This window comes from Monodelphis domestica, chromosome 3 (assembly GCF_027887165.1).
Source record: "Monodelphis domestica isolate mMonDom1 chromosome 3, mMonDom1.pri, whole genome shotgun sequence".
Classification (NCBI taxonomy): domain Eukaryota; kingdom Metazoa; phylum Chordata; class Mammalia; order Didelphimorphia; family Didelphidae; genus Monodelphis; species Monodelphis domestica.
Genome location: NC_077229.1, coordinates 399,609,338 through 399,637,295, shown reverse-complemented (window position 1 = coordinate 399,637,295; position 27,958 = coordinate 399,609,338). Strand labels below are relative to the sequence as shown.

The 27,958-nt window shown below is 37.1% G+C and overlaps 1 protein-coding gene and 1 pseudogene across 2 annotated transcripts in view; one reads left to right on the top strand and one right to left on the bottom strand.

Annotated features, from left to right (window-relative positions):
- Positions 1 to 27,958, bottom strand: part of TPPP (tubulin polymerization promoting protein) — a 141,372-nt gene that overhangs the window by 21,663 nt on the left and 91,751 nt on the right. The window lies entirely within an intron of this gene.
- The window catches only part of LOC107651713 (60 kDa heat shock protein, mitochondrial-like), a 46,397-nt pseudogene continuing 31,163 nt past the window's right edge, over positions 12,725 to 27,958 (top strand).

Genomic DNA, 27,958 nt, shown 5'->3' with positions numbered 1-27,958 from the left:
GGATTACTTCTAATTTACTGGGTTCCCTGACATCCCAAATCACGGGGGAGTGGGGACATATGTCAGTATTGACCCCAAATGCTATCTTTGGAGTAATTGTTCTATGGGGGAGATTGGAAATCATCCTCACTAACTCCTCTGTTGCTTTGGAGCTCTGACTGGGAGAAGGGATGAGAAACATCCAATATTCCCTCTGGGGCTTTTAACATTAACCGATATCTTTGCCAGCAAAATCCCATTAGAGCACCCACTATTCTGCTATAACCTAATGGCTTGGTGTCCAACTTATTCACATGACTGAATATTTTGATTAATTGAGAAGTGGACCCTAATGACACAAAAAAACATCTTGGTTCCCCTCCCTACTCATAACTGTATCTGTTCTTATAACACGGCTTTGGAAGGAGAAGGCCATTTTCGGTCACTGATAGAAGCCATCAGTAGGACCACCCAATATTAGCAAGAGTAGCAACTAGAACTAGCAATAGTGAGAGTTGTCTGGGAATACAAGGGGAACATGAAAGCCATGAGCCCTGCTGATGTTTCAGGGCTCCTGAAGTGGGAAGAGATAGGGATAGTCTTCAGATACTCAATCCTAGCTCCCAGAAGCAGTGCTTTGATTGAGACCCAGCAGACCCTGGGAGGGTACTGGTTTGGTGCCTCTCATGGCATATTTGAATTCGTGATAATAACAGATTATAAATAAATTAAAATCCTGTGTCTTTTTTCCTGTGATTAGATTAAGGCTTCTCTTTGGTCTTGGTGCTCTAAAAGGAATTTGTTTTTTTCCTTTATATATAAATGAATGAAAATATAGTTCTCAAATTTCCCTAAGATATATTTCATAGGGCTTTGTAAGATGTCTGGTACCACCACCAGCAAATAGTTCCAAACCTATATTTGCAAGCATGCACACACACACATACACACATACACATACACAGCAGTTTTGAGTAATATTATTAGAAAACAAAGCATAATACCATTATATGTGCAACTATTGTGCCTTTAGATTATAATTGAGATCTAATTGCAGAACCTTCCCATAAAACTTCAGGACAGGTGTAATAATAATTAAGTTACTTATTTTTGTATGTTATTTATGTTGAAAGTCAAAAGCTAATGTTAACCTTTATTTCAAAGATTCTACCTTATACCTCTCTTTATTGCACTGAGGTATACTTTTGGATTTCAAAAGCTCCCACCAAAACTTGAAGTGGCTTTGGCTTGTCCCAGAATACCTTTTGGGTCATGATACTTTAGTCTCTAAATCTTGCAATGTCAGAATTAGAAGGGAACATCTGGATCAATGAATCCAACCCTTTCCACTTCATTTTTTTTCCCTAAACCCTTACTTTTTGTCTTAGAATCAGTACTCAGATCAGTTCCAAGGCAGAAGAGTGGTAAAGGCTATGCAACTGGGGTTAAGTGACTTATTTCGAGTCATATAGCGAGGAAGTGTCTGAGGTCACATTTGAACCCAGGACTTCCTATCTCCAAGCCTGGTGCTCTATCCACCCAGTTCCTGCATGCCCCTCCTCCCCCTTCATTTTAAAGGGAAAGAAAATGAGGGCTAGAGATGTGACTATGGCTGGGGTCATACAGTACTTTGATGACTCTTAGCACTTATGTGTTAGGGAATGAGTAAAAAAACTGAAAATATGGACCTGATGCTCTTTTGGCCACAGAAGACCTCAGTGCACCCGACCAAAATTTCAAAGGAGTATTTAGAGTGTTTGTTGCTGGGCAACTTACTACTCTGTTAGCTGCTGTTTGCTGTGCCAACTTATAGAAGCACTTTGACTAAAGAAGCAAAAAAATAAATAAATAAAACTCCGACCTGGCCCACAGTGCTCTCTCTTCAGTGACAGCTGTTTATTCAGGTGCAAATGATGGGTGACTGCAAGGACAGGAAAATTGTGAACTGGCAAGAACAAGCTGGAGCTAGAAACCCCACAGAAAGCTAATTGAACTTTTAATAACTGAAGTTCATCAGCGGCCAAGTCAAAACCAACACAACCAGATCCATGTAAACAGAGGACCCTGTAAGAATATATACATTACAAGAAATTACAGTTGTTGCCTAAGGCTATGGCAGCAAGAATGGCTTTCTTGGCAGCGGAGACTTCTGTTACAATATTCCTTGCTATCAGGAACTGGATAAGGACAGTATTTCACCATGACTTGTATATGTCTACACTAAGAACTAACTAAAATAATGGTTCTGATGCTTTGCTAAGACCTTGAAACAAAGCAAATATATTGGAGAGGAAAGTCAATCTTTCACTAGTGGGTGGTAATGTCCTGAGCTCCATCCTCTCCAAGTATCTCTTGGGCCAATAGGAGGAAGCATCTTTTTGGTACAAATTCCCCCTTTTATAGGCATAGAGCCCAAGTCCCTGAGAATTGACTGGAGTTGCCCAAAATCAACTCAAATGACAAACTTGGGTGACAAGCCCAATGTCTCCCGGTTCCCAGGCATGTGTTTTTAGAAGTCACAATAAATTGTGGAATATTCCAGTCATCATCCAAAGTCATCCAAAGTTTTAGGAAGGGAAGTACTCAGGCATAAAGTCAATATGGTTTTGAGAGTATATGTTTACATTAAATCTCTATGGAAACAATTGTGTCTGATATATGCTAACTATCTCCCAAGATGACAAAAGGAAAAGAGCACCATTTTGTTATGCTATAATCTCCTAGTTCCTGGGATCCTGCTGCTGTATCTTATTTTCTTAGTTCCTTACCCCTGACTCTGATTATTCCTATTCTCCAGCCTTGGAGCACCCTTCAGAGCCCCATTCATTTTCCTTTCCTAAGGGGTTTAGGGCCTTTCAAATTTCATAGTGTAAAATTTCAATTAATATGTAATAAATCCAAGTATTATATTTTATAAGATTTATTAACTATCATTTGAAGTAAAAGAAATGAAAGGACAAAAGTAAAAGCCTGTGTAAAACCTGCTTTCCCAGCTGCAATCAGAGGGAAAGAGCATGAAGGGCAGGGTCGCATCAAACCTATATCTTCCCTACGCTAGTACATAACATGAGAAGGAACACTGGAAGCTGGGATTTAGAGTCCTGGAGAGAGAATTCAAATTCTACAATTGCTAATCCTTTGTGATTTCCAAAGTTGTTTATGCAGGACTAGAGCTCAGTCATAGTATATTTCTCTTAGCCATTGCTAGTTATTGATATAACCGTCTGCTATCTGGACTCCTATCTCTGGGGGCTCGTTGTTCATTTCTTACCACCTCCTCTTCTGTTTTTTGTTGTTGTTAGAGAGAACCTAGGTTCAGACCTCCCCACCCTACCACCTCTCTCAGGTCTACAAACTTACTGGAGGGCCTGGCCTTGGCTTCTCCCAGCCTGACTGTTTTCTGTTATCTCCCAAGTCTCAGTTATAAAGCTTTTATGTAAAAGATTTTCAAGCACACACAGCCCTTCCATTCACTAAATTTTGTGATAGGCTCTCACAAGGAAAAATACTCCAAAGCACTGCTCAGAAAATCATTTTTTAGCAAGTGAACTGCTTTCAAAGCTGTAAAAGTGACAAATTAGGGGAGAGCTTTAAGGCAGAAAATATTTTTTGATGATAAGTGCTTCTTACAGTTACAGAAAAGGAAATCCTCAGCTATCTCTGAGAACTGTTTTGTTGGACTTTATAAGGTATCCAATACCCTCACCAGGAAACACCTCCAAACACGTTACATGCACACACACCTGCATAGGCCTCCACACATGGCAGTTTTGGGTGGGATATTGCTGGGGACCAAAGTATAATCCTCATATGCAATTTCAGATTTTGAAGTTTCCAGTTCTAAAGCAAACAGATGCTGGTCATAGAGAATATTCCCGTTCTAACCACTTGCTTCAGAACACTCCTACTTCTCATTCCTAGGCCTTGACAATCAAATAGCCCATTCTCAGCCTAAAAAGACCTAGAAAAAGGAGAACATTTCAATTCCTTTTTTGGATCCTAAAAGCCCTAAAGAAGAAAGGGCTAAAGCTTTCATAGTCTAAAAGCCAAAGCTGAGGTATCCCAGGCCAGCTATATTTCCAAGGTCTGTTGAGTTCATCCAGAAACCTTAGATTTAGGTCAGATCAGGACTGGGCTGTCTCAGACCTCAGGGGACTAGCTCACAAGGCCAATTGCCCCAAGAGATCTTGGCATGCCCCAGACAATCCCCAATCCCTAGGGCCTCAGTAAATTGGGTCAATTTAACACCTACCTCTTACCTTCTTGGGGCAAGGGAAGCAGACCCAGAGACAACAATGGAAGCAATAGAATGATAATGAAGTAATAGTTGAAACTCCATAGGGCCCCAGTTGACTGAAGAGGCTCTTGAAGACATGCAGCTAAGGGTTTAACCCAGGATCATTGTATCATTGTTTGTTTGCTTTCTTTCTTTCTTTCTATATTTCTTTCTTTCTTTCTTTCTTTCTTTCTTTCTTTCTTTCTTTCTTTCTTTCTTTCTTTCTTTCTTTCTTTCTTTCTCTCTCTCTCTCTCTCTCTCTCTCTCTCTCTCTCTCTCTCTCTCTCTCTCCTCCCTCCTTCCCTCCCTCCCTCCCTCCCTCCCTTCCTTCCTTCCTTCCTTCCTTCCTTCCTTCCTTCCTTCCTTCCTTCCTTCCTTCCTTCCTTCCTTCCTTCCTTCCTTCCTTCCTTCCTTCCTTCCTTCCTTCCTTCCTTCCTTCCTTCCTTTCTTTTTCTTTCTTTTTTCCTTACCTTCTACCTAAGTAGACTTAGTTTCTAGTTTCTAGACTTAGCTTCTAAGGTTCCCTCCTTTCTACTCTAGCAACTCCTTTCTCAGTTGGTAAGAATTAGGTTGGAAGGAATGGTGGGTTCTTCTTTTTATTTCTTTGCCCTTAGGAAGAATGAAATTATCACTAAAACTAGTCATGGACTTAATGAGTTTTTTGCCTTTGGCACTCTGCAGAAAGTTGAATTGCTCCTTTCAGAATTTCCCCCTAAATCTTCCCTCTGTGCCAGTTTTGTGATGTGCTAAAAATTATTAACCATTTTTTGCTTCTGATTGGGCAGTCTGTTACTTGATTTTGTATTTGGTTTAGCTGTTGGATATGAGTAGTTTTCTTTCTTTTAAAATCTGTATTTTTAAACAAATTTGAACTTAATAATTAACACCAAATAAGAATAATATTTCTGTATACACAATTGAATGGAAAAAGAGAGTACATGAAATGGGGAAATTCTATTAGGTATAATTTGCTTTTCTTTTAGGTATTTAACAAATTTACTGTCAAACTTTCTAAGCTGACCTGCTTATCTGTGATTCTTTTGTAACTTCCCTTTTTTCTAATTTCTATATATTAAAAAAACAAACCCTTACTTTCTATCTTAAAATCAATACATAGTATGGGTTCTTAGGCAGAAGAGTACTAAGGACTAGGCAATGGGGGTTAAGTGACTTGCTGAGGGTCACATAGCTAGGAAGTGTCTGAGGCTAGATTTGAACCCAGGAGCTCCTGTCTCTGGGCCTGCTCTCAGTCCACTGAGTCACTCAGCTGCCCCCATAAGTGTATTTTTAAAAAAATGTTTTAGCAGTTATTTTGTTAAAAGCAAGAAAACACCTGAACTAAAAAGGCCAAATCCTGGATGAGCTACAAGCAATTCATTGACCCACCTCCTTAGTAGAGCTATGAATTGGCAATGTTATTTATGTTCTAGTTGAACTAATTGTGACTAGGACTATGGTTTAGCAAAAGAAAGTTAAAATATATTTAAAAAAATGTTTTGATGACTTTTTTCTTTTTCTTTTCAGAAATGCTAATTATTGTTTCCTCTTCTTCCTCTTCTCCCATTTCCATGCAAAAGAACCAACAAAAACAAAATCCATAAAATATATATGGTGAACCAAACAAATAACCCTTTGGGGCAATTTCCTTGCCTCTTCTCCACTTCCAGTTTACAGCTCTTGTGGTTCTAAGGCAGAAGAGTGGTAAGGGCCAGGCAATAGGGCCCCAGGGCTGATGCAGAAGTGACCATTAAGTGGTCTCAAAAGAAACTACTTTTGATAGTTGGCTAACAAACTTACAGTATCCTCAGATTTCTAAAATCATCTAGTCCAACTCAATGACCTCCTCAACCAGAGATGGCCTGTCAGGTTGCTAAATATCTTTGGACTCAAACACTGGGTAGTAAAGAGCCTGGAGCACTGAAGAGCAGATGATAAGAATGAGATTTTGTCTTCTCTGCCTTTGTTTCTCTTTCAGGTCCTGGTGCAGAGAATTCACTCTTTGGAGGTGCTAAATATATATTTTTGTTGAGTGAGTGAATGACTGCCAAATTTAAACACCAACAACACAAAAGACCTTAAAGTCATGCCAAAACTTTGTTAAACACCCATGTGTACATGTTTATCCACCCTAGACACCCCTGCTGCTTTAGATGCCTCACATGAAAGAAACTTCAGCTGCCTCAAAAGGAGCAGGCCTTATTTGACTTGTATGTTTCTCCCCACAGCCCAGCCACAAATTCCACTACAATAATTGATTGTTCTTGGTTGTTGGCATCTCTCAAGCTCTGGTACTTTTGAAACCAGAGTATATACAAAGGAATCCAGCTACAAAGCCACATTTCCCAGGAGGCTTCTTCCATCACCAGCAATGTGCTGAACTTGGAAGTAGTTCCTCTCTGCAAGAACCACTTGCCATATCTGACCTAAGAAATCAGGCTTGGTGTAGCTGTCACATAGGATACTTGCCCTGAGCTCCATGGTGCTCCTGATGCTCTAGATAGGAAACTTCTGAGGATGCAAGTACCCTGTACTTCCTCCTTTGATTACTTCTTTCCTTTAAAACACTCTCTATGCCCTTGGTTTTCCTGAGACTGCTCTCTCTGGGTTCTTCTCCTGCCCAACTGACCATTCCTTAATATGATGCATTATTATCCATGTTCTGCTCTCTTGGCACAGGTGTAAACCAATGTTTTGTCCTGAGACTTCTTTCTCAGTGGCCTTATTAGCCCCAAATAATCAATGATCATCTTTACTTCCATGACTTTCAGGTGTATAAATCTACCTGAATTTTAGTCTTGCTATCATAAATTGGCTACAGGCATTTTCTTTTATCCAAAGAGAACTCATTATTCCTCACCTCTATTCCCTTCCCCATTAAGACCACTCCTTTTTTTTTTTTAACCCTTACCTTCTGCCTTGGAGCCAATACTGTGTATTGGTTCCAAGGCAGAAGAGTGGTAAGGGCTAGGCAATGGGGGTCAAGTGACTTGCCCTGGGTCACATAGTTGGGAAGTGTCTGAGGCCAGATTTGAGCCCAGGACTTCCCATCTCTTGGCCTGGCTCTCAATCCACTGAGCTACCCAGGTGCCCCAAGACCACTCCTTCCAATTTCCCTTTTTCTGTTGAGGATGCCATCATTCTGAAGCCTGCTCAAATCTCAGGAGCTGATTGTCAGAAATTAGAAACAAATCAAGGCTTAGGTAATTGTTTTCTCAATCATCTAGATTCAAGAAGAGTGATGGAGAAAACATTAAGATTAAACCTAAAATTGTGTCATATGCACACCCCCTCCAGATCCAGTTGTTAAACATTTATCAGCAAACTTCTGCCTAGATTCATGGTTTTGTAATTAATTTTGGCTTTTCCCTTTCCCTCACCATGTTACTCAATCAATTGTCAAGGATTTTGAGTTCTACCTTCACAATATATCTCACATCTGGCCCCTTTTCTCTACTCATGCAGTCACCAGACTAGTTCAGACTCTCCTTACCTCTTATGCAAACAGCTTAAAACTATGCTGACTTTTGGAACACCCTGTTCTTCATGTTATTCCCTTTGCTCAATCAACATTTTTGCCAGCCCCCTACAACATTCTATCTTTCCTTGAGCCTTATAACAGGCTGGCTGTTCTCCATTCCTGGAATGCTTTCCTTTCTCATTTCCACAGCTCTAAGTCTCTTAGCTACCTCCTTTAGCAGCTCAAGTGCCATCCAGTTGTTATACAGGGCGGTCTTTCCTGACTCCTTCCAGTTGTAAACACTTATTCTTATCCCAAACTTAAGTTGTGTTTTCGATAGACGTATTTCATGTTTACTTATTGGCATATATAGGTATATACAATAGATGTGTTTATCTATCAATTTTAGTCAGTAGCTACTTTTCAAATCCTTTTAATTGCCTCTCAGCTCCCTTTCTTCTTTATCTCTGACTCTTTTGCCTTCTTTGGACTGCATAATGCAGAGTTGTTAGCTTCTGGTGCATGTCCTACACCAGTGAGTCAAACTCAAAAACTCAAATAGTAACAGATGTAGCACTTGTTACAATCCCAGGATCCATCCTTCCTTCCTTCCTTCCTTCCTTCCTTCCTTCCTTCCTTCCTTCCTTCCTTCCTTCCTTCCTTCCTTCCTTCCTTCCTTCCTTCCTTCCTTCCTTCCTTCCTTCCTTCCTTCCTTCCTTCCTTCCTTCCTTCCTTCCTTCCTTCCTTCCTTCCTTCCTTCCTTCTTTCCTTCCTTCTTTCCTACCAAAGATTCTGAAACTTAAAAACTTCAACTCTTGAAACTTGAAAGGAAAGGAAAAATTAAGTGATATCTTTCAAATGCTTTGCAAATCACATCTGTTCACTTTGGTTCTCATAATTATACCTATCCTCCAGCCTCAAGTAAAGCAGGATTTTGCTGTGATACTAGCTTAGCAAGAATATTGCATTTAGTTTCTGTCAATTTTGAAATGGGTTCCTATATAATAAGTAATTGCTCTTTAGTAAATGAAGACAGAAGATTTCAAAATATTAGATAATTAACCAGGATATGTGATCAGGAATCAATTGTTGGAATTATTTGGGGCAAAAATGGAGGTCATTTTGTGATTCTATATTGTAATAGAACTTCTGGGTGTATGGAGCAAGGGAGGCATATTAATAGAACCACTACCAGATCACTGAATAAAAAAACAAAACAAATTCACAGAGCTGGAACTATTCATTATGATGTACTAAGGACATATTATTCCAAGGTATTTTTTTTTTTTGCAGCTGGCATTGGTTTTATAATAGAAAACATAAGACAAAGAAAGACACTTAACCATTATAAAACAATAAGGCAATTATTATCAATACTCCAATGCACCAGTAGCCTCCCTCCTGGAGCTACCAGGCATAGACAGAGTTTGGGAAATGAAACATGGATTTTACTTGGAGAGATATATGCCCTTGTTTATTGTAGATATGTACTCACGCATAATACTATAATTATGGGTGCATTTTGCCTGTGGACATGTATGAATACATTCATTATAGCCAATGAAAAACTCAAATCACTTGAAACTTACCAAATTTGAATAATGAAATTTCTTTTTCCTTTCTTTTTTTTCCCTGGGGAAGAAGTGTAATGTTTTAGAGGGAATATTCAAAGTGAATTTCAAGTGGTAAATCTGGGATAAAGAGGATGAAAAAATCATCTTTTATTCAAAGGAAAAAATGAAAAGGTCATGAGTAACTTAAAAAATCTCTAAACTTGAGTTATCACTCAATTTCTCTGAGCAAGACAATTAACTATAAAATACAATAAAACTTAGTTAATAATATATTTGAAAACTAAGGAAATATGTAGCCTTCAGGGATTTTTATGTATGGCTTATGTGGTCCCATTTCTTTTCCAGTCTGTCACTACTGTTCTACTCTATTCTGATTAAATGAGATTATGCAATTAAAGTGCTTAGAATTTGCCTGGCACATAGTAGGCTTTAATAGATGCCTGTTTCCTTTTTCCCTCCTTCCATCCAATTATTTCTTTCCTTCCTTCCAATTACTTTAGTTCAGGATAATGGGGAGGCACTGGAATTGGAAGACTGGGGTTCTAATTCTGGGTTTTCCATTGACAAATAATGATGTCTTCTTAGCAAGGAAGGCCTAATTTAACTTGGGCTTCAGTTGCTTCAGCTATAATAAAGCAAAGGACTTAGTTGATGTAATCTAGACTTTATTCTCTGCTTCCTTTGTTGTCTCTTTTTCTTCTTCCTACCCTAACGACTATGAACATTTCCTGAAGGTCAGTCCCTGGTTTTAAGCCTCTTCCCTTTAACTTTCTTCTTTAGAGGACTCTTCTATTGCTGCATTTTTAACTGCCCCTAGCAGGCAAAAACTCATAAGGGATTGGAGCTCAGGACAAAACTCAAGATAGAGATTTGTAATCAATAGTTCCCTTGAATAGCAAATCTAAACTCTGCAAACCTTCAAGATTACACCTCCCCCCTTTTCCCATCTAGCCACATAATTTCAATCTAGAGTTATTTCCTAGTAGTTCTTAACACAGTCTCTAATCAGGTCTGTCTCCTCATGGTCCCATGAGCATAGCTTACTCATGTCCATCTATATCTATGCGGTTTTTTTTTCACTTGCTCTCACTGGAGCCCCCTCCTTTAATGTGGGAAGAATCTGGGAAAATATTTGGATTTTCATGTGAATACTCTTCTATTTAAATGTGTGACATTTGGTTTCAGTCAGTGGTCAGGACCATGAATCTTAAACATTCCTAGGGAGGGCCTATGATGAATTTGAGAGTCAGGACCAACAAAAATTGTATTCTTAATAGGTGACTTGTTACCTTCCTTGTCACATATATTAGACCTTCTATTAGAAGGTAATGAGCCATATGATACCTAGTACCTAGCACAAGTTGCTGCACTTAACAAACGCCTCTTCCCAAGATTTTTCTTTAATTGTTAGCCATTTTGACAGCTATTAGTGAGCCTGTAGAGGAGGTTTGGAGGAGAGAGGGAGCAAGGATAAAATTCAAGAGTTGTGCATCTTTCCTGGCATCACTGAAAGTCCACAATGTAAGCAGCTAACTATTCTTGAGAGGGATTGTTAATGAGTAGGAATCAGAATTCAAAAATATCTTTAGAGAATTGCTACAAATCATTAATAAGAGAAAAAATAATTCTGAATATTCAACTCATGCTTAGAAAATTGCCAAACATGACAAAAGATGGAATTAGTCATTCTTGCTGAGGTTGCAGTAAGAAAAGCACAATAATTCATGGAACTATGGAATTATGCTCTAAACCAGAGATGCCCTTGCTGATATATATTCCAAGGAGATCAAAGGCAGAAAAGTGCCGTATATATTCATAGCAACATTTTTTCTGCTGGCAAAGAAATAGAAACAAATTATAAGCCCAATGATTGGGAAATGGCTAATTAAATTGTGGCGTTTATAATGGAATATTACTGCACATTAATAAATAATGAATATTAACATTCAGAGAAGCATAGGAAGACTATATGAATTGGTGCAGAGTACAGGAAGCAAAACCACAAAAAAAAAAAAAACCCAATATGCACAATGAATAGAAAAGAAAAAAAACAAAAAAAGAAAATAAACATTGTATAATTCTAATGACCAAGAAACTTGGTCTTGGAAATGAGTTAAGAAAATGTACCTCTCCCTTCTTTGCAGATGTGGATGAATGAATTTGGTGTTCAATTTTGCCTATGCTATCAGACTTTTTTCGTATTCAGGTTGGTTTAGCTAAAATATTTTGTTTCATTTTTCTCTTAAAATTTTTTTTTGTTTGTTTCAGTGGATAGTAAACTGGGCGGGAGAAGAAGGAGGGCTTTTTGGAATAAAAGTAATGTAAAAGCAAAAAGTCTATTAGAAAAGATCTTGATAGACACAAGCATTAATTAAGTCAAATTTAATAAAATGGTATTGAGAAGGGATACATTTTGTCTTCTTGTTTTCAAACGTCAACTTCATAAGTACAAGATAGGGAAGGTATGTAGATAGTCGATCATCTAAAAAAGATCTCAAGGCTTTAGTGGGTCACAACCTTGATATGAGTCAACAGTGCGATGCCAAGAAGCCTAATGAACTCCTATGTTATACTGAGAGAACTATAACATCAAAGACAATATGTAGCTGTTCACTTCTGGGACCCAAATTTTAGAAGGATGTTGGTAAGTTGGACAGTGCCCAGAGGTGGGCAGCCAGGATGACAAATATCCCCAGGTCATGCTACAGTAGAATCACTGGATTTAGGGACAGGTAGGTGGCTCAGTATATTGAGAACCAGACCCAGAGATAGGAGGTCTTGGGTTGAAATCTGGCCTCAGATACTTCATAGCTATGTGACCCAGGGCAAGTCACTTAACCCCCATTGCCACTCTTCTGCCTTGGAACCAATAAACAATATTGATTCTAAGACAGAAGTTGAGTTAAAAAAAAAGAATCATTGAAGACAACTAAGGTATTTAGCCTAGAGAAGATTTAAAGAGGATATAATAGTTTTCATATATTAAATGGGTGATGTGTGGAAGAAAGATTTTGGCTTCAGAGGGCAGAAGCTGTGAAAATGCAACTTTAGGCTTACTGTAAAGGAAAATACCATAATCATTACAAACAAATTTTAAATGTAATGACTGGCTCAAGAAACAGTGAGTTCTCCCTTACTGGAGGTCTTCAAGCAAGATTAGATGATCACTCACAGGGTGTGGTCTGAAGGGACTCTTTTTTTTTTTTTCCTGGCTAGGCTGGCCTCTTAGAGCTCTAAGATTCTGTGATACTCTGCCTGATGAGTATTTCTTGCTCTATATAATTAGAATGTTGAACTGATTTAACTTCTAATTCTTGTAAATTATAGAACACATTCTTTTTTAATGCTGGGGTTGAGAATAGAACTAACATTTGCTTTATCAAGATTTTCTTGTATGTACTCATTAAGCTCTGACTCTGGAATAATTTAATCAGCAGTATGAGGCAGCTGGATGGCTCAGTGGATAGAGTACTAGACCCAAGGTCAAGAACACCAGAGTTCAACTTTGGCCTTGTGATAAAGGATGAATTGTTTGCAAAATCTGAGAGGTGCAAACATCAGAGTGAGTGATTGACAGGAGCATGTGACTAAGGGTCACATGGGAGCCTGACGCTAGAGATCTGGGAAAGATTCTATGCCCAATGGACTTCATCAGAGCTCTCCTGGAAGGAACTGAGTTTGAGGCTTGGAAAAGGCTTTCTCCTAAGACCAACAGAAGAAAAGAAATCTTTTGCATCTGATTGCTGGCAGCTTTGAATCAAGAAGACTGAAGATAGACTAACCAACTGAAGATCCTGACCCATTTGATTGGACTCCTGGTGTGAGGCTTGACTATAGGGGAATTTACTGTTTAGCTTAATAAGATAGTTTTAGATAGTTTACAGATATTAGATTGTTAAGATAATTAGTATAATTTCCTTCTAAACACCTGTTCTTTCCTCCCCTTCCCAACCAATAAATCTGAATTATTTATATGTCCCTTGTTATTCTTTCCTCACCCAAAATCCCAACATAAAAGTTTTGGCAGAGTCAGCTAGGTCTGTATGTTAATGAGATCAAAGACTGTATTAGTATTTTTTAAGTATAAAGAGAGAAGTTTTGTGTCAATATTCTACTCTATCTTTAGGTGGCTAGGAGCTTAGGGGGTCAGCCACATAGAATTCTAAGGACTTGGCTTGCTCAAGGGAGTTAGTGAGGTTGCACCACAAACCCCCAGCAGCCATCTTGGAGTGGCCATCTTAAAAAAAAAACAACTGGTTTTTAAAAATGTGTTTATTTCTTTATTGTATGTATAAATTACATTGTGATAATACTGTTTTCTATAATAATTTAACTATGGAAACTGACATGTCAGCAAACATGTTTAATAATATGATAATGATGTTATTTCACTATGTTATGTATATTCCCTATTTTGTGTTTGTATCCTTCTCTAGCTACTGCCACTATGGTTTTGACATGGATTGTATGAAGCCACTGATGGACCTAAAACTGTGTGATATTATAGCATATGTACCCCTTGCTGTAATCTGTGGGTGTATTGTATACAAGCCTCATGCCTCTGTGTGCCTCTGTGTAACTCATCTTAAAGATCTGCTAGCTTGGTTTAGAAAGGGATTCTTACTTAAAGCTGATGATTATACATATGAAACATCAAATGGATATCCTGGAGCAATTTATAAACAACATGAATATGAACCAAGGCTGTGCACATGACAACAAAAAATTACACAATAAAGGGAAAAAAACTAAATAGGCTAGAACAGGAAGAAGCAGCAGAAATAGTAAATTTAAGTCCATTAAGAAATATGCCAGTGGTTAGGCAAATGAGGTACATAAGGTTAAGATGCATAAGAGATTTTCCCCAGGGGACTTTGAATCCATCAAAAGGAGGACCCAAAATTTCAATGATGAGCCAAATAAAATAATTAAAGAAATGCATAGGGCAATTGACTTATAAGATCCTGATTTCCCTATTAATGAAAGAGGTCTTGACAAAGAGAGAGGAACAAGTTTGTAGAGGAAACAAGAACAGATCCTTTATTACAGTCTTGGCCGGAGGACTTAAAGCTGGATACTACAGATGATGGGGTTTATGATATGTTGGTTGATGCAAGAGATGCAATCCTAGAGGTAATGGGGAGATATATTAAAAGGACCAATACATGGTCAGAATTTGAGGCTATGAAGCAGAAGATCTCTGAAGCTCCTGCAGTTTTCCTAGAAAGGATAACCGAGGCAACTGAAACGCTGTTAGGGATGGATTCACTGGAAGAAAACACAATTGCACACATCAAATGGGTCTTTTTAAAGAATGCAGTTCCAAAGATAGACAATTTTTTAAAACAAATTACCACAATTGGGAAGAATTAGAACTTGATGAATTAAGGAGAAAAGCCACATATTTGACAAATGACCTAGAGGATAAAATTGATGAGAGGGATTCCATTGTTGAGGACTTGAAAAGGAAATTAAAGGAAGCTGAAGTGAAAGCTAAAGACACTGAAATTAAAGAAATAAAGGCTGTGCTTGCTTTGAGATCTGTGCAGCCAAGGTATAATAATAATTATAAGCCTAATGAGAGGAGATCAGGTCCTAGTCATTGGACATTTATACAAGGACTGCAGATTCAGAAATCAAGTTAGAAGACAATTAAATAGGAATAATGGGTTTAATAACTACAAGAACTGGAGTAGTAATAATAATAATTATAATAATAATCAAAATAGGTATGCAAATCAATGTCACAATGCCTGTTGCCAGGGACAACAAGCCCTGGATCTTAGTACTCTTCAGTCTTGGGTAAATGCAGGAGCTAGAACTAAATACAGCTAAGTAGTAAAGGGTGACCAGAGTAAAAGTTCAAGTGCCTTATGAAGGTTTCCACTAAGAGATATGAAAATGAATCAAGAAATGAGTGTAGTATAAATGAAAATGAGTTGAGGATAAATGAAATTGGAAGTAATGAAAATAAAATACATGAGAAAATACATCATAGCTGTGCTTTTTGTGGTGACAAAAATTGGAAAATGAGGGGATGCCCTTCAATTGGGGAATGGCTGAACAAATTGTGGTATATGTTGGTGATGGAATACTATTGTGCTCAAAGGAATAATAAAGTGGAGGAATTCCATGTGAACTGGAAGAACCTCCAGGAATTGATAAAGAGTGAGAGGAGCAGAACCAGGAGAACATTGTACACAGCAACTGATACACTGTGGTACAATCGAATGTAATGGACTTCTCCATTAGTGGCAATGCATTGATCCTGAACAACTTGGATGAATCTACGAGAAAAACCACTATCCACATTCAGAGGGGAAACTGTGGGAGTAGAAACACAGAAGAAAACTACTGCTTGATTACATGAGTTGAGAGGGATATGATTGGAGATAAAGACACTAAAGGAACATCCTAGTGCAAACATCAACAGCATGGAAATAGGTTCTGATCAAGGACATATGGAATTGCGTATCAGCAATGGGAAGCATGGGGGAAGGGAAAGGAGGAATAGAGTATGATTTCTGTAACCAAGGAATAATATTTGAAATTGACCAAATAAAATGAAAAATAAAATACATTGTGATACAAATGAATTAATTGAATCAAAGGAGGATATAATCGGTGTAAATAATTGTACAAAGAACATTGTAATATAAATTTAATAGAAAAATACTAATGAATGTAGAATAAGAGGAATTAATGAAGAATATAAACTAAATAATAATAATGAAATTGTAAATGAGAACAAAGATACTGAGATGGAGAATTTAAGGATCAATGAGAGTAATATAAAAACTGATGATACAAAATCCTGGGAAAGTCATGTAATTCAAGCAGATTTAGACTTGGATGGACAGGGAATGACTGAGCTTTGTACTGATGTTACTGTGCTTATACCAATTCTTGAAACCTTCCAACCTCCAAATAGTACTGAACCCTATGTTTCTATAACTATAGGGAATTAGATATATGACTTTTGGTGGATTTACTGGAGCCAGTAAATCAGTTTTGCAACAACTTCCTAAAGATTGTAAAGCTTTTGGTACTATGGAAGTGATTGGAGCTACTGAAAAACCAGAAAGAGTAGCAAAATTACAACCTAAAATGATAACTCTAGGTCCATTAACTGTGGAGCATGGATTTCTTTGTATGCCTGAATGTCCAATGAACCTTCTCAGGAGGGACTTGCTTTGTAAATTACGAGCAATGATTCAATGTACTGACCCTGGGGATATATCATTACAACTCCCAGAAGAATCTCTGAAAGCTTTTCCATTGCTGTTCTTAGATTCAGTCAGTGCAGAGAATGAGTTGAATTCCATCTATCCTATTCCTGAGGACATACCAGAAAATTTATGGGCAAAGTCTTCCACAGATGTAGGCCTATTGAAATCAGCAACTCCAGTAATAGTGAGAACCAAGGTAGGACAAGTTCCATGTGTTCCTCAATACCCTTTGAGTAAAGAAGCTATAGTTGGAATAAGACCTATTATTGAGTCCCTAATTCAACAAGGGATCATAATACCATGTTTCTCAGACTACAACACTCCCATAATGCCAATAAAAAGCAAAAGCTCGATCAAGATGGCAGAATTGTCTATAGATTCATACTGGATTTGAGAACTGTAATGATCATGTAATAAAGACTCATCCTATAGTACCAAGTCTAGCTGCTATAATCTCATCTATTCCAATTCAAGCAAGATATTTCACCGTGGTAGATTTATGTTCAGCGTTTTTCTCGATACCAATTTATGAGGATTCTCAAAAGATCTTTGCTTTCACATGGGACAGAGCCTAATGGACTTTTACTTGTCTTCCTCAAAGTTTCTGTGATAGCCTGAGCCAATTCTCTCAAATTTTGAACAGAGACCTTAAAACAATAACATTCAAGGAAGGTATAATAGTATATTTTATGGATGATATCCACCTAGCATCTCCATCTGCTAAAGTATGTTTAAGAGATAGCAAGATTATTTTGATTGAATTATATAAACGTGGACATAAAATCTCTAAAGCAAAACTTCAGTGGGTTTTGCCTCACATTGAATATCTTTGTTTTGTGTTGTCAGAGGGTTCCAGAAGTATCACTAAGAAAAGAATAGCTGATATCCAGAAATTGAGTGCACCTAAGACTAAGAAGCAACTCAAAGCTGTTTTTGGAACAACTGGTTTTTGTAGACAATGGATACCTGGGTATAGTGAAATTACTTAATGTTTAACAGATCTAACCAGGAATACAGAACCAGAACCTCTGAAACTCAAACCCGAACATCTGCAAGCCTTAAGTAAGCTTAAGGAAGCGATTTTATCTGCACCAGCTCTTGGAATCCCAGACTATACTAAACCTTTTCAATTATTTGTGAATGAGATGAAAGGAATTGCATCTGGTGTACTGACATAGACTTTAGGACAAAGTTAGCATCCAACTGGATACTATAGTTGTCAGCTAGATCCAATTGCTGCAGGTACAGTTTCTTGTTTGAGGGGTGTAGCTGCTACAGCTGTGTTAGTTCAGAAGTCATCAGACTTAGTTTTGGGATGTACATTGACAGTATTTTGTTCACATCAAATAGAAGCACAAATGAGGAAATTTCATACTCAAGCATATTCAGACCAATGAATATCTAAGTTTGAAATTATACTTCTAGGTAGTGAAAGCATTACATTAAAAAGGTGTAGTGTATTAAACCCAGTTACACTTCTTCCTGATTTTCCAAAGAACAGTGAACCATTACATGAATGTTTAGAAGTAGTAGATCTAGTGGATATGCCATGGATGGATTTAAAAGATACTCTGATCGAAAATCAAGATTTGGTTTTATTCAAAGATGGTTCTTCATATTTGTGTAATGGAATTAGATGTACAGGTGCTGCAGTTGTCACAGAATTTGAGACAAAGTGGTATGAATCATTACCTAGTTAAATAGAATAAGTAAACTGAAGAAACTGTTACTTGTTGAAATAGAGAATATAAACTGAGGGAAACTATTACTCATGAAATAGAGAAATAAAGGTAAACTGATGGGAAACTGTTTCTTCTGCAATGACTGCTGTCCTCTGGCTTGTGACTAGAGAGGACTCCTAAGGGAACCTGAGGCTGCTTACTTGTAATGGAGCTAGGAATGAGAAATGCTGAGGGATGCCACACAGGGATACTGGTACACAGGGGAACTGCCTACAATGGAATTGCTCTGGGTTTTACTCTGGGGTTTGCTTACGATCCCTACCGATGGCTAATGGATCAGTATATCTTTCTAAACATCCTCCCCCCTTCTCCAACCCTCTCCTCCCTTGCCTCCCCCACCTCCTAATTCTTCTTGAAGCCTTTGGCTTCTTCCCTCCCCTCTGAGAGAACTATAAAGATATTATTTTCTTTTCATTTTCAAGTCGGGGGGTTTATTGGAATAACAGGATGGGAAGCCGAGGTAAGAGAGATGAGGATGTCCCTAACTACAAGGGGAATTTTAGGAGGGTTTGAGGAAGTAGTCCAGTCACAAAATGTGACTCTAAGACAATTAGAGAAATGGAGGACTACAGTTTGAATCTTTTTTTTTCTTCACTAAGAAAAGTCTCTTCTTCAGCCTGGCTTTCCTCCCACTCTGTCAGTAAAACCTCAAAGAGAGCAAAGCCCCAAAAGCCAAGCCAAGTCCCCCAAGGGTCCTTCAGCCAGCTTCCACTTTTAGAGAGAAAATTAGATCCTCCTCCTAGCCAGCTCAATTCTCAAAGAGAAACCAAAGTCCCAAAGTTTCTCCCTTGATCACCTTCAACTGCCCGAAGCCAAACACAAATTCCAAAGCCTTTTTTGATCCTGCTTCTTCCCCTCAGTGTGTCCAGAAAACCCCAACTGCCGTTCCTAGGAACATTCTGTTGGGATCTTCTCTTGATTGACAGCTAGGTCTCCAGCCTTGCATCTTGGTTTACAAATCCTCTCCATGCCTCTACTACACTAGTAACCTTAGTGCTCAAAGTGAAGAGTTGATGGCTTTAAAGCAAGCATTTCTTCTGGCTGCTGGTAAAAGTGCAAACATTTACAGAGACTCACATTATGTTTTTCTGTTTGTCATGCTACAGGAAAAATTTGGAAACAACAAGGTTTTATTACTGCATCAGGAAAACCAATTGCTCATGCAGAAAAAATATCTGAGTTGTTGGATACTATCCAGAAGCCTAAACAGCTAGCAGTATTCCATTATAGAAGTTATACTAATAGAAGAGATTCAATTGCTAAAGGAAATCATAGAGCTGATATAACTTCAAAATTTGCTGCCAGAAATGCCCCAGTGTATATTATGAACTTATCAATTATAGAATCTGATGATCTAGAAAAAGCTTATGTAGACTCAGAAATATAAAAATGTAAAGAGAAGTTTGGAGCAAGAAAAGAACATGGTATATGGTTAACAGATACAGGAAAGCCACTGTTACCAAAAGACCTGTATACTTATTTGTGTCAAGCCATTCACACAAAAGGTCATTTTGGTACTCAAGCTGTAATTGACACCATAAAGAGAAAATGGGTTGCTCCTGGAATAAGTACTGTAGCAAATAAAATCTGCTCAAGCTATTCTGTTTGCCAAAAATTCAATCAAGGATCATTCAGACAGAAAGGTTTAGGTTGTAGACCTTTAGCATTTTGTCCATTTGCAATCCAGTCCAGTCTGCAGATTGATTACAACAGCATGCTAAAAGCTGGAAGATACAAGTTTTGTTTGGTAATTGTTGACAGATTAACCAATGGCCTGAAGCTTTTCCATCAAATACAAATACAGCTAGCTTTGTGGTGAAAATTAAGGAAATTATACCTAGATTTGGAGTACCATTAACAATAGACTCTGATAAAGGATCCCATTTTACTCATGACATCCTGAAAAGAGTCTATGAAAATCTAGGAATAATACCAAAATATCATATGCCTTATTATCCACAAAGTTCAGGGCAAGTGGAGCATGTAAATAATGAAATAAAGACTATGGTGGGAAAGCTCTGTGCTGAAACTCATCTCAAATGGCCAGAAATTCTTCTCATAGTTTTGTTTTACCTATGTAGGAGACAAAGAGCAGATTTACATATATCATCCTATGAAATGCTCTTTGGACATGCTCCACTACAAGCAAAAACTTGTAAGACAGTCTATAAACCTCTCTTAGTAGTAGATTGTCAACTTGCTTCTTACTTAAGTGCTTTAGAACAAAGACTAAAAGAATTACATGATATGGGAGTATTAATGCAAACCAGTCCTTTGGATCATTCTCTTCATAATTATGAACCAGGAGATATGGTATATGTAAAAAATTTTGCTAAAACATTAGTAACACAAGAAAGTTACCTTACACTATTGTGCTAGTTTCTCCATCTTCAGTGAAAGTTTTGGGTAGAGATTCCTGGTATCATTGTTCACATATAAAATTAGCACATGGTATAAATAATGAAAATGAACAAATCATTGAAAATGAAGAAGAGATTGTAGAAAGATAGAATCATCAGTCAAATTGAGTCTGCAGTTAAAAACATCAGTAAGGAAAGGACCATTCCTGTGAAAGAGTATAATAGAAGAAGACAATGCAGATGGAGAGGAGAATTCAGGGATTAATGGACATTGTTAAAAGACTGAACATTTATAAATTTAAAAAACTTTGTGAAATTTTCAATGAAGAGGATTACAGGATAACTGAACTAATGAATTTATACTTTGGGGTATTGTATTATAGTAAAAAATAACAGCATTTATTCACATACAAACACAAATATATTTACTACTATGGAATTGCAGAAGAATATTCAAAGAGGAGGTGAGAAGAGAAAGATCTGAAGTAGGGGTAAGTATCTTGCATATAACAGTAACATAAGTCTTACATAACAGTAACACTGACATTAAAATAGCAAAAAATATGTCATAGCAAAAGTAACAATATAATAAAATAAACATAAAATATAAACATGATTAGGTTACATTGAATCACTACTTAAATGAGTGAAACAATGTAAAGTTAGGGCTAACAGTGTTATGATTAGCTATAGATATGGTATTTACTAACAAAATGTAAGTCCATGCTTAGATTGAGTTTGGGTATAGAAATCTAGTGAGGCAGAAGTATTTTAGAGATAGAGATTAGTTAGGTAGGATTAAGTAAAATAAGATAAGAAAAGGAGATACTGACTTGCACTGCATCATACAACATATGGCATCACATATCAAACAAAATTGTAAATAAATATGTAAATATATGTAAATAAGGTATATAATAGGATTATAAGTAAATTGTATTATAGTGTATGTATATATGTAAAATATGTGTAAATATGAAGTGTATCTAAGTGCATATGTGTGCACATGTATAGCATACATGTATATATTATATGTATGTACTATATATGTGTAAATTATATATATATCAATCACTAATATTTATTGTTACATATATTTACATAAGTGAGTTTAATTTTTGGTTTGATTTTCATTGTAAAATTTATCCAATGATGCATTTGTTGTAATTTTCAAAAAATTTTCTCTAATGTACTGAAATAATGTACTGTATATGTTACTGTTAATGTACTGTAATAGTAGTACATTTTTCTATATTAGCTGATAAGAGTATTTTGACTTTGATGTTTGCATGGAAGTTAAGTTCATCTTTTGTTTGATGTTATTTGCTGTTTTGATTTTGCTTCTCTTTGACATTTGTGCTTCTTCATTATTTAATTCCTTTTCCTTTTTCCTTGTTAAAATTCCATAGAATATGTTAGTATTAGTTAGACATTTGAGTATAGGTTGTTTGTTATTTTGGGTAGATTTCTTAGTTTAGGTAATTGGTAAATATTTTAGATTGTGCACAAATGCAAAAATAGTGTTTCCAACACGATTTTGAATGTGATAAAGGATGAATGGTTTGCAAAAACTGAGAGGTGCAAACTTCAGAGTGAGTGATTGACAGGAGCATATGACTAAGGGTCACATGGGAGCCTGACGCTAGAGATCTGGGAAAGATTCTATGCCCAATGGACTTATCAGAGCTCTCCTGGAAGGACCTGAGTTTGAGGCTTGGAAAAGGCTTTCTCCTGAGACCAATAGAAAAAAAGAAATCTTTTGGATCTGGCTGCTGGCAGCTTTGAATCAAGAAGACTGAAGATAGACTAACCAACTGAAGATCCTGGCCCATTTGATTGGACTCCTGGTGTGAGGCTTGACTATTGGGGAATTTACTGTTTAGCTTAATAAGATAGTTTTAGATAGTTTACAGATATAAATAAATAAATCTGAATTATTTATATGTTCCTTCTTGTTCTTTCCTCACCCCAAATCCCAACATCACAGCCTCAACCACTTGCTTCTGTCCACCTTAATCCACTGGAGAAGGAAATGGCAAACCACTCCAGTTACCTTTGCTAAGAAAAACCCCATGGATTTTGTGGTCTACAGAATCATGTCAGACATAATTGAAGAACCACATTACAATAGACTTCTTTACTTAGACATACAATATGTCATTTTTACAGTCATTTCTACTTTTATTAATAGGAAGTTAGGAAATCTTAATAATATGACATATAATCCAGTCTCTCCTTCAGATGTTCTGGGAAAAGGTATGTGACCATCTGTATTAAAGAAAATTCAAAGAACTGGATTTAAATGTACTCTAAGAGAGGAAGACTCAAGGTCTGGCTCTGCCTCGTACTACCTTTGTGGTCTTGGGTAAATCCTTTCCCTTCTCAGTCTTGATTTCTGTATTTGTAAAATGGGTGGTGTTAGGTGTTGGACAAGGTAAGCTTTAAAGTCCATTTCAACTTGAAATTTATTCTCCTTTGATTTAGATTCACTGATCTATTTCTAAGCAGTCTCCACTCTTGGAGATCCTTTCCTCTTTTTATTCAAGAGGATGGGAACTTACTAACAATCAGGGCAAATATCCTTCCTGTGCCCATTGCCAAATGTGAGATCAAAAAGACCAGCTTAGCACTGCTTCAGCCTTCTGGACGTCTTGTACCTGGCTGCAGGGAAAAGGAAGCTGCCACTTTGAAGGCATGACACTGGCCAGGGAGAAGCAAGGCCAGGTGGGGACGAAAATACTCTCGTTGCCCATAGTCTTTCAAAAGACCAGATTCTAGGGCACTGGGCCCTCACTTGATGTATGGTTATTTTAAACATGTCAAATTTGGAGCAGAAGCCCGTGTTAATGCTTTAAGGTGTAGATCTTTTCATTGATGCTATTGCTGTTAAAATAAGGACAAAGAGGCAAACTAGTCATTGAACAGAGTTGGGAAATCCCAGCATAACAAAAGATGGCTTGACTGTTGCAAAATCAATTGACTTGAAGAATAAATATAAAAACATTGGTGCCAGGCTAATTCAAAATGTTGCCAATAATACAAATGAAGAAATTGCAGATGACACTTCCACTGCCATGAAGATTAGCAAAATAGCAAATTCAGTGGGGATCAGGAGAAAGTGATATTGGCTCTTGATGCTGTCATTATTGAGTTTAAGAAGTAATCCAGGGGTAGTTAGGTCCCTCAGTGGATTGAGAGTAAAGCTAGGAGACATGAGATCTTGGGTTTGAATCTAGCCTCAGACACTTCCCATCTTTGGACCTTAGACAAACCATTTAATCCCAGTTTCCAAGCCCTTGTCCCTCTTCTACCTTGGAGCAATACATGGTATTGACTCCAAGATGGAAGGTAAGGGTTTTAAAATTAAAAAAAAAATAAAAAAAAAGAAATTGTAGCTTCTTCGAGGGGTGCAAATAGTTTAGATTTCTATCTCTTATTTCCTTTTAAATTCTTAGCTTCTATTTTAGAATCAATACAATGGGGGTCAAGTGACTTGCTCAGGGTCACACAGCTAGAAAGTGTCTGAGGCCAGATTTGAACCTAAGACCTCGCGTCTCTAGGTCTGGCTCTCAATCCACTGAGCCACCCAGCCGCCCCCTAGAAGCTACAATTTCTGCAAATGGAGACCAAGAAATTGGCAACATAATATATGATGAAATGAAAAAGGTTAGAGGAAACAATGTCATTACAGTAAAGGAGGGGAAAATATTGAATGATAAATTATTGAAAGCAGGAAATTTGACAGAGGTTATATCTCTCTGGATTTTATTCAAGGCTAGAAATATTAATTCTAGGGTACTGTGTTCTCTTAAGTGAAAAGAAGATCTCTAGTACCTAATCTATTGTACCCACACTTGAGATTATAAATGCCCACCATGAGCCATTAGTCATAATTGCTGAAGATGTTGATGGGTAAGCATCAAGTATGCTTTTGAACAGGCTAAAAATTGGGAGGGAGGTTGTTACAGTAAAAAGCTCCAGGTTCTGATGACAATAGGAAGAACCAGCTGAAAGATATCATTATTTGTACTGGTGGTACAATGTTTGGAGAAGAGGGATTAACTCTGGATCTTGAAGATAGTCAAGCTCATAACTTTGGAAAAGTTGAAGAGGTTACTGTGACCAAAGATGATACTTATGAAAAGGAAAGAGTGAAAAACTCCAAACTGAAAAGTGTATTTAAGAAATCATTAATAAGTTAGAGATTACTGCTAACCACTATGAAAAAGAAAAGTTAAATGAATATTTGGCCAAACTTTCTGATGGAGTCGCTATGTAACAAAGGTTGATGGAATAAATATATAGAAGTGAATGAAAAGGAAGACCACATTTCCAATGCACTAAATGTTACATGTACTGCCATTGAAGAAGGCATGGTTCTGGGAGGTGGCTATGCATAGCTTAGATACATTCCACCTTAGGATCATCATCTCCAGCTAAGGAATATATATAAAAAACTTGCAATAGAAATCATTAAGAAGGCCCTGAAAATCTCTGCAATGACCAGAGCTAAGTATGTAGGCGTTGAAGGCTCACTGATAGTTGAGAAAATTTTACAAAACTCCTCAAGGTCAGTTATGATGCCATTTTTGAAGATTTCATGAATATGATGGGAAAAGGAGAAACTGACCTAAAACTAACATTGTAAGAAATGCTTTTTTGGATGCTGCTGGTATAGCTTTTCAGTTTACTACAGCAGAAGTTATTACTGAAATTCTTTTTAAAAATTGTTTAAAATCCCCCTATCTTCTATCTTAGAATCAATTCTATATCTTGGTTCCAGGGCAGAAGAGTAGTAAGGGCTAGGCAATGGGGATTAAGTGACTTGCCCAGGGTTACATAGATCTACAAAGTGTCTGAGGCCAGATTTGAATCTCCTGTCTTTAGGCCTAGCTCTCAATCCACTAAGTCACCCAGCTGCCCCCTAAAAATTTTAAAGTAGAGAAAGAAGCTAGCATAGGAGGGATGGGTGGCATGAGTGGAGGCATGGGAGGAGGCAGGTTCTAATTTCCTAGACAAATGCATTATTATTACAAACTGTTATGGAAGCAAGACTTAAGGCAGGGTTCTTTGCTAACTTTAGAGCAGTTAGTTGGAGAAAGGACCAAAGTAAAGGCTGATTTTTAAGAACATTTCTCCCTCAGTTACTGGTTTCAGTTGTCAAAATATGTAATGGTTTACTGTTGTCACTATCCATGCCTATAGATGATTTATTTTACTTATTTATTTTTTAAATAAAGATATTTGTATATTCCTTTTACAGGGTGCAAGATCCAGGTATCAATGTTCTGCTTTCAACTTAAATGACCTGAGGCATTTTTACTATTATTCTGTTAAATCAGAATTTTAGTGTTTGCCATCACTAGAAGGAAAATTCAGAAATAGCCTTTCTGTGAAGATGAAGACTTCTTAAAATTGGGTATGAAGCAGAGAAATAACCAATTATGTAATGATATTTGAATAATAAAATTATTTAAAGTTAAAAAAAGACCAGCTTAAAGCTAGAAATTTCTATCACAAATCATTGCAAATCCATTCTAATGATAATTATATCAGGTGATGCCTTTGATGTTTTCATCATTAAAATGAGAATAACAATACTAACACTTTCATGATCAACCTAAATCATAAATCTAGAGTTGCAAAAGGTCTTAGGGGTTATCTAGTCCTATCTCCCCCCCTCCATTTTAATGATGAAGGAATTGATGTAAAAAGAAGTTAAATCATTTGCTTAACATCACACGAGTAGTAAGTAGCAGAGTTGAGATTTGAACCAAAATCCCAGGGAACCAAAATCTGACTTTCTATTTTATCATTGTATTTTATAAACTTGCTGTGAGGAAGTTAGTTTGCAAACATTTTTTGGAAAGACATTTTATTTTACCAATTACATGTAATAATAATCTTTCACCCAAGTTTTCCAAAGTTATAAGATCCAAATTGTCTCCCACTCTCCATCCCTTCCCTCCGCATGGCCTGGAGATGGCAAGCAATTTGATTTGGGTTACACATGGATTATCTTGAAAAATGTACTTCTACATTGTTCACTGTTGTAAGAAAATACTCATATAAAATCAAAACCCTAAAATCAAAACCCAAATAAACTAAAATGAAAAATTATATTCTTTGAACTGCATTCCAACTCCAGCAACTCTCTTAGGAGGTGGATAGCATTTTTTTGTTATCCTTCAGAATTGTCCTGGATCATTGCATTGCTGAGAGTAACTAAGTCTATCACAGTTGATCATTCCACTTTAGAACTGTTCTATGTACAATGGTATCTTGGTTCTGCTTATTTTACTCTGCATCAGTCCATGTAAGTCTTTTCAGCTCTTTCTGAAATCATCCTGTTCAAAATTTCTTAAAGTGGTAGTTTGTAAACTTAAAAGTGATTATGACTAATTACTATTGGTCATTAAGCCATGTGGCACGTTTAACTTAGTTGGATAAAACATGGTGCTAAGGGTTTGGGTCCTCATATTTACCTAGGTTCCTACCTAACCCTGAAGCTTCTTATGTATAAAAAAACCCCAATAATCCACATACACTGGCCTTGTTATACAACAAAGGACACCAGCAGTCATTGTTTTCTACAACCTTATGATCTAAAATGGCTGGTTTGGTTTAATTCTAGACCTTGATCTAAAATTTTGGAAAGGAGTCCTTTGTCCTTTGTAATTATTGAAATAAGCAAACAAATCTCTAACCAGAGAGGAAGCCTTTTTCTTACCCAACCTGCAACTGGCAGAAACTGGTTGAGGAGTTTCCACAAATGCAGATAATTCAGTGGCTCCATCTCTGGAAGTTCAGACCAGCAAGAATCTATTTACTCCAGTGTCTTTGGGGTGAATGACCCAAATGTCTCATTGCTCCAGAACCAACTTTGGTTGTGATACAAATTTCACCTCCTTCTTAACTTAAACCATTTTCAAGGACTTCCCCATCAATTATCCAACATAAGAGATCCAAATTCCCTTCCTAGAAAGGGTTATTAGAAGGCTAGCAGTCCAGAAATACTTCATGGAAAGGACAAAAAGGAATGTATTAGAGGGGAAAATTCAAACAAATGACTTCATCATAAACATAGCGATAACATCAGATGTTGGAAATACATATCAGAATGCCATTGCTCATAAAACAAACACAATCTCCAGTTCCCCCTCTCCACCCCTTCCACACACTCAAGATTCTGCTCACTTTGAGGACTTAGCACATGGCCAGCAATGCTATGGTAAAGGTCTGTAACCCAAACGAAAAGCCTAGATACCAAGTGCATTACTCATAAATCTTTAGAAGTTTCCTATTGCCTCCTGAGCAAAGTTAAAACTCCTTAAACTGGTA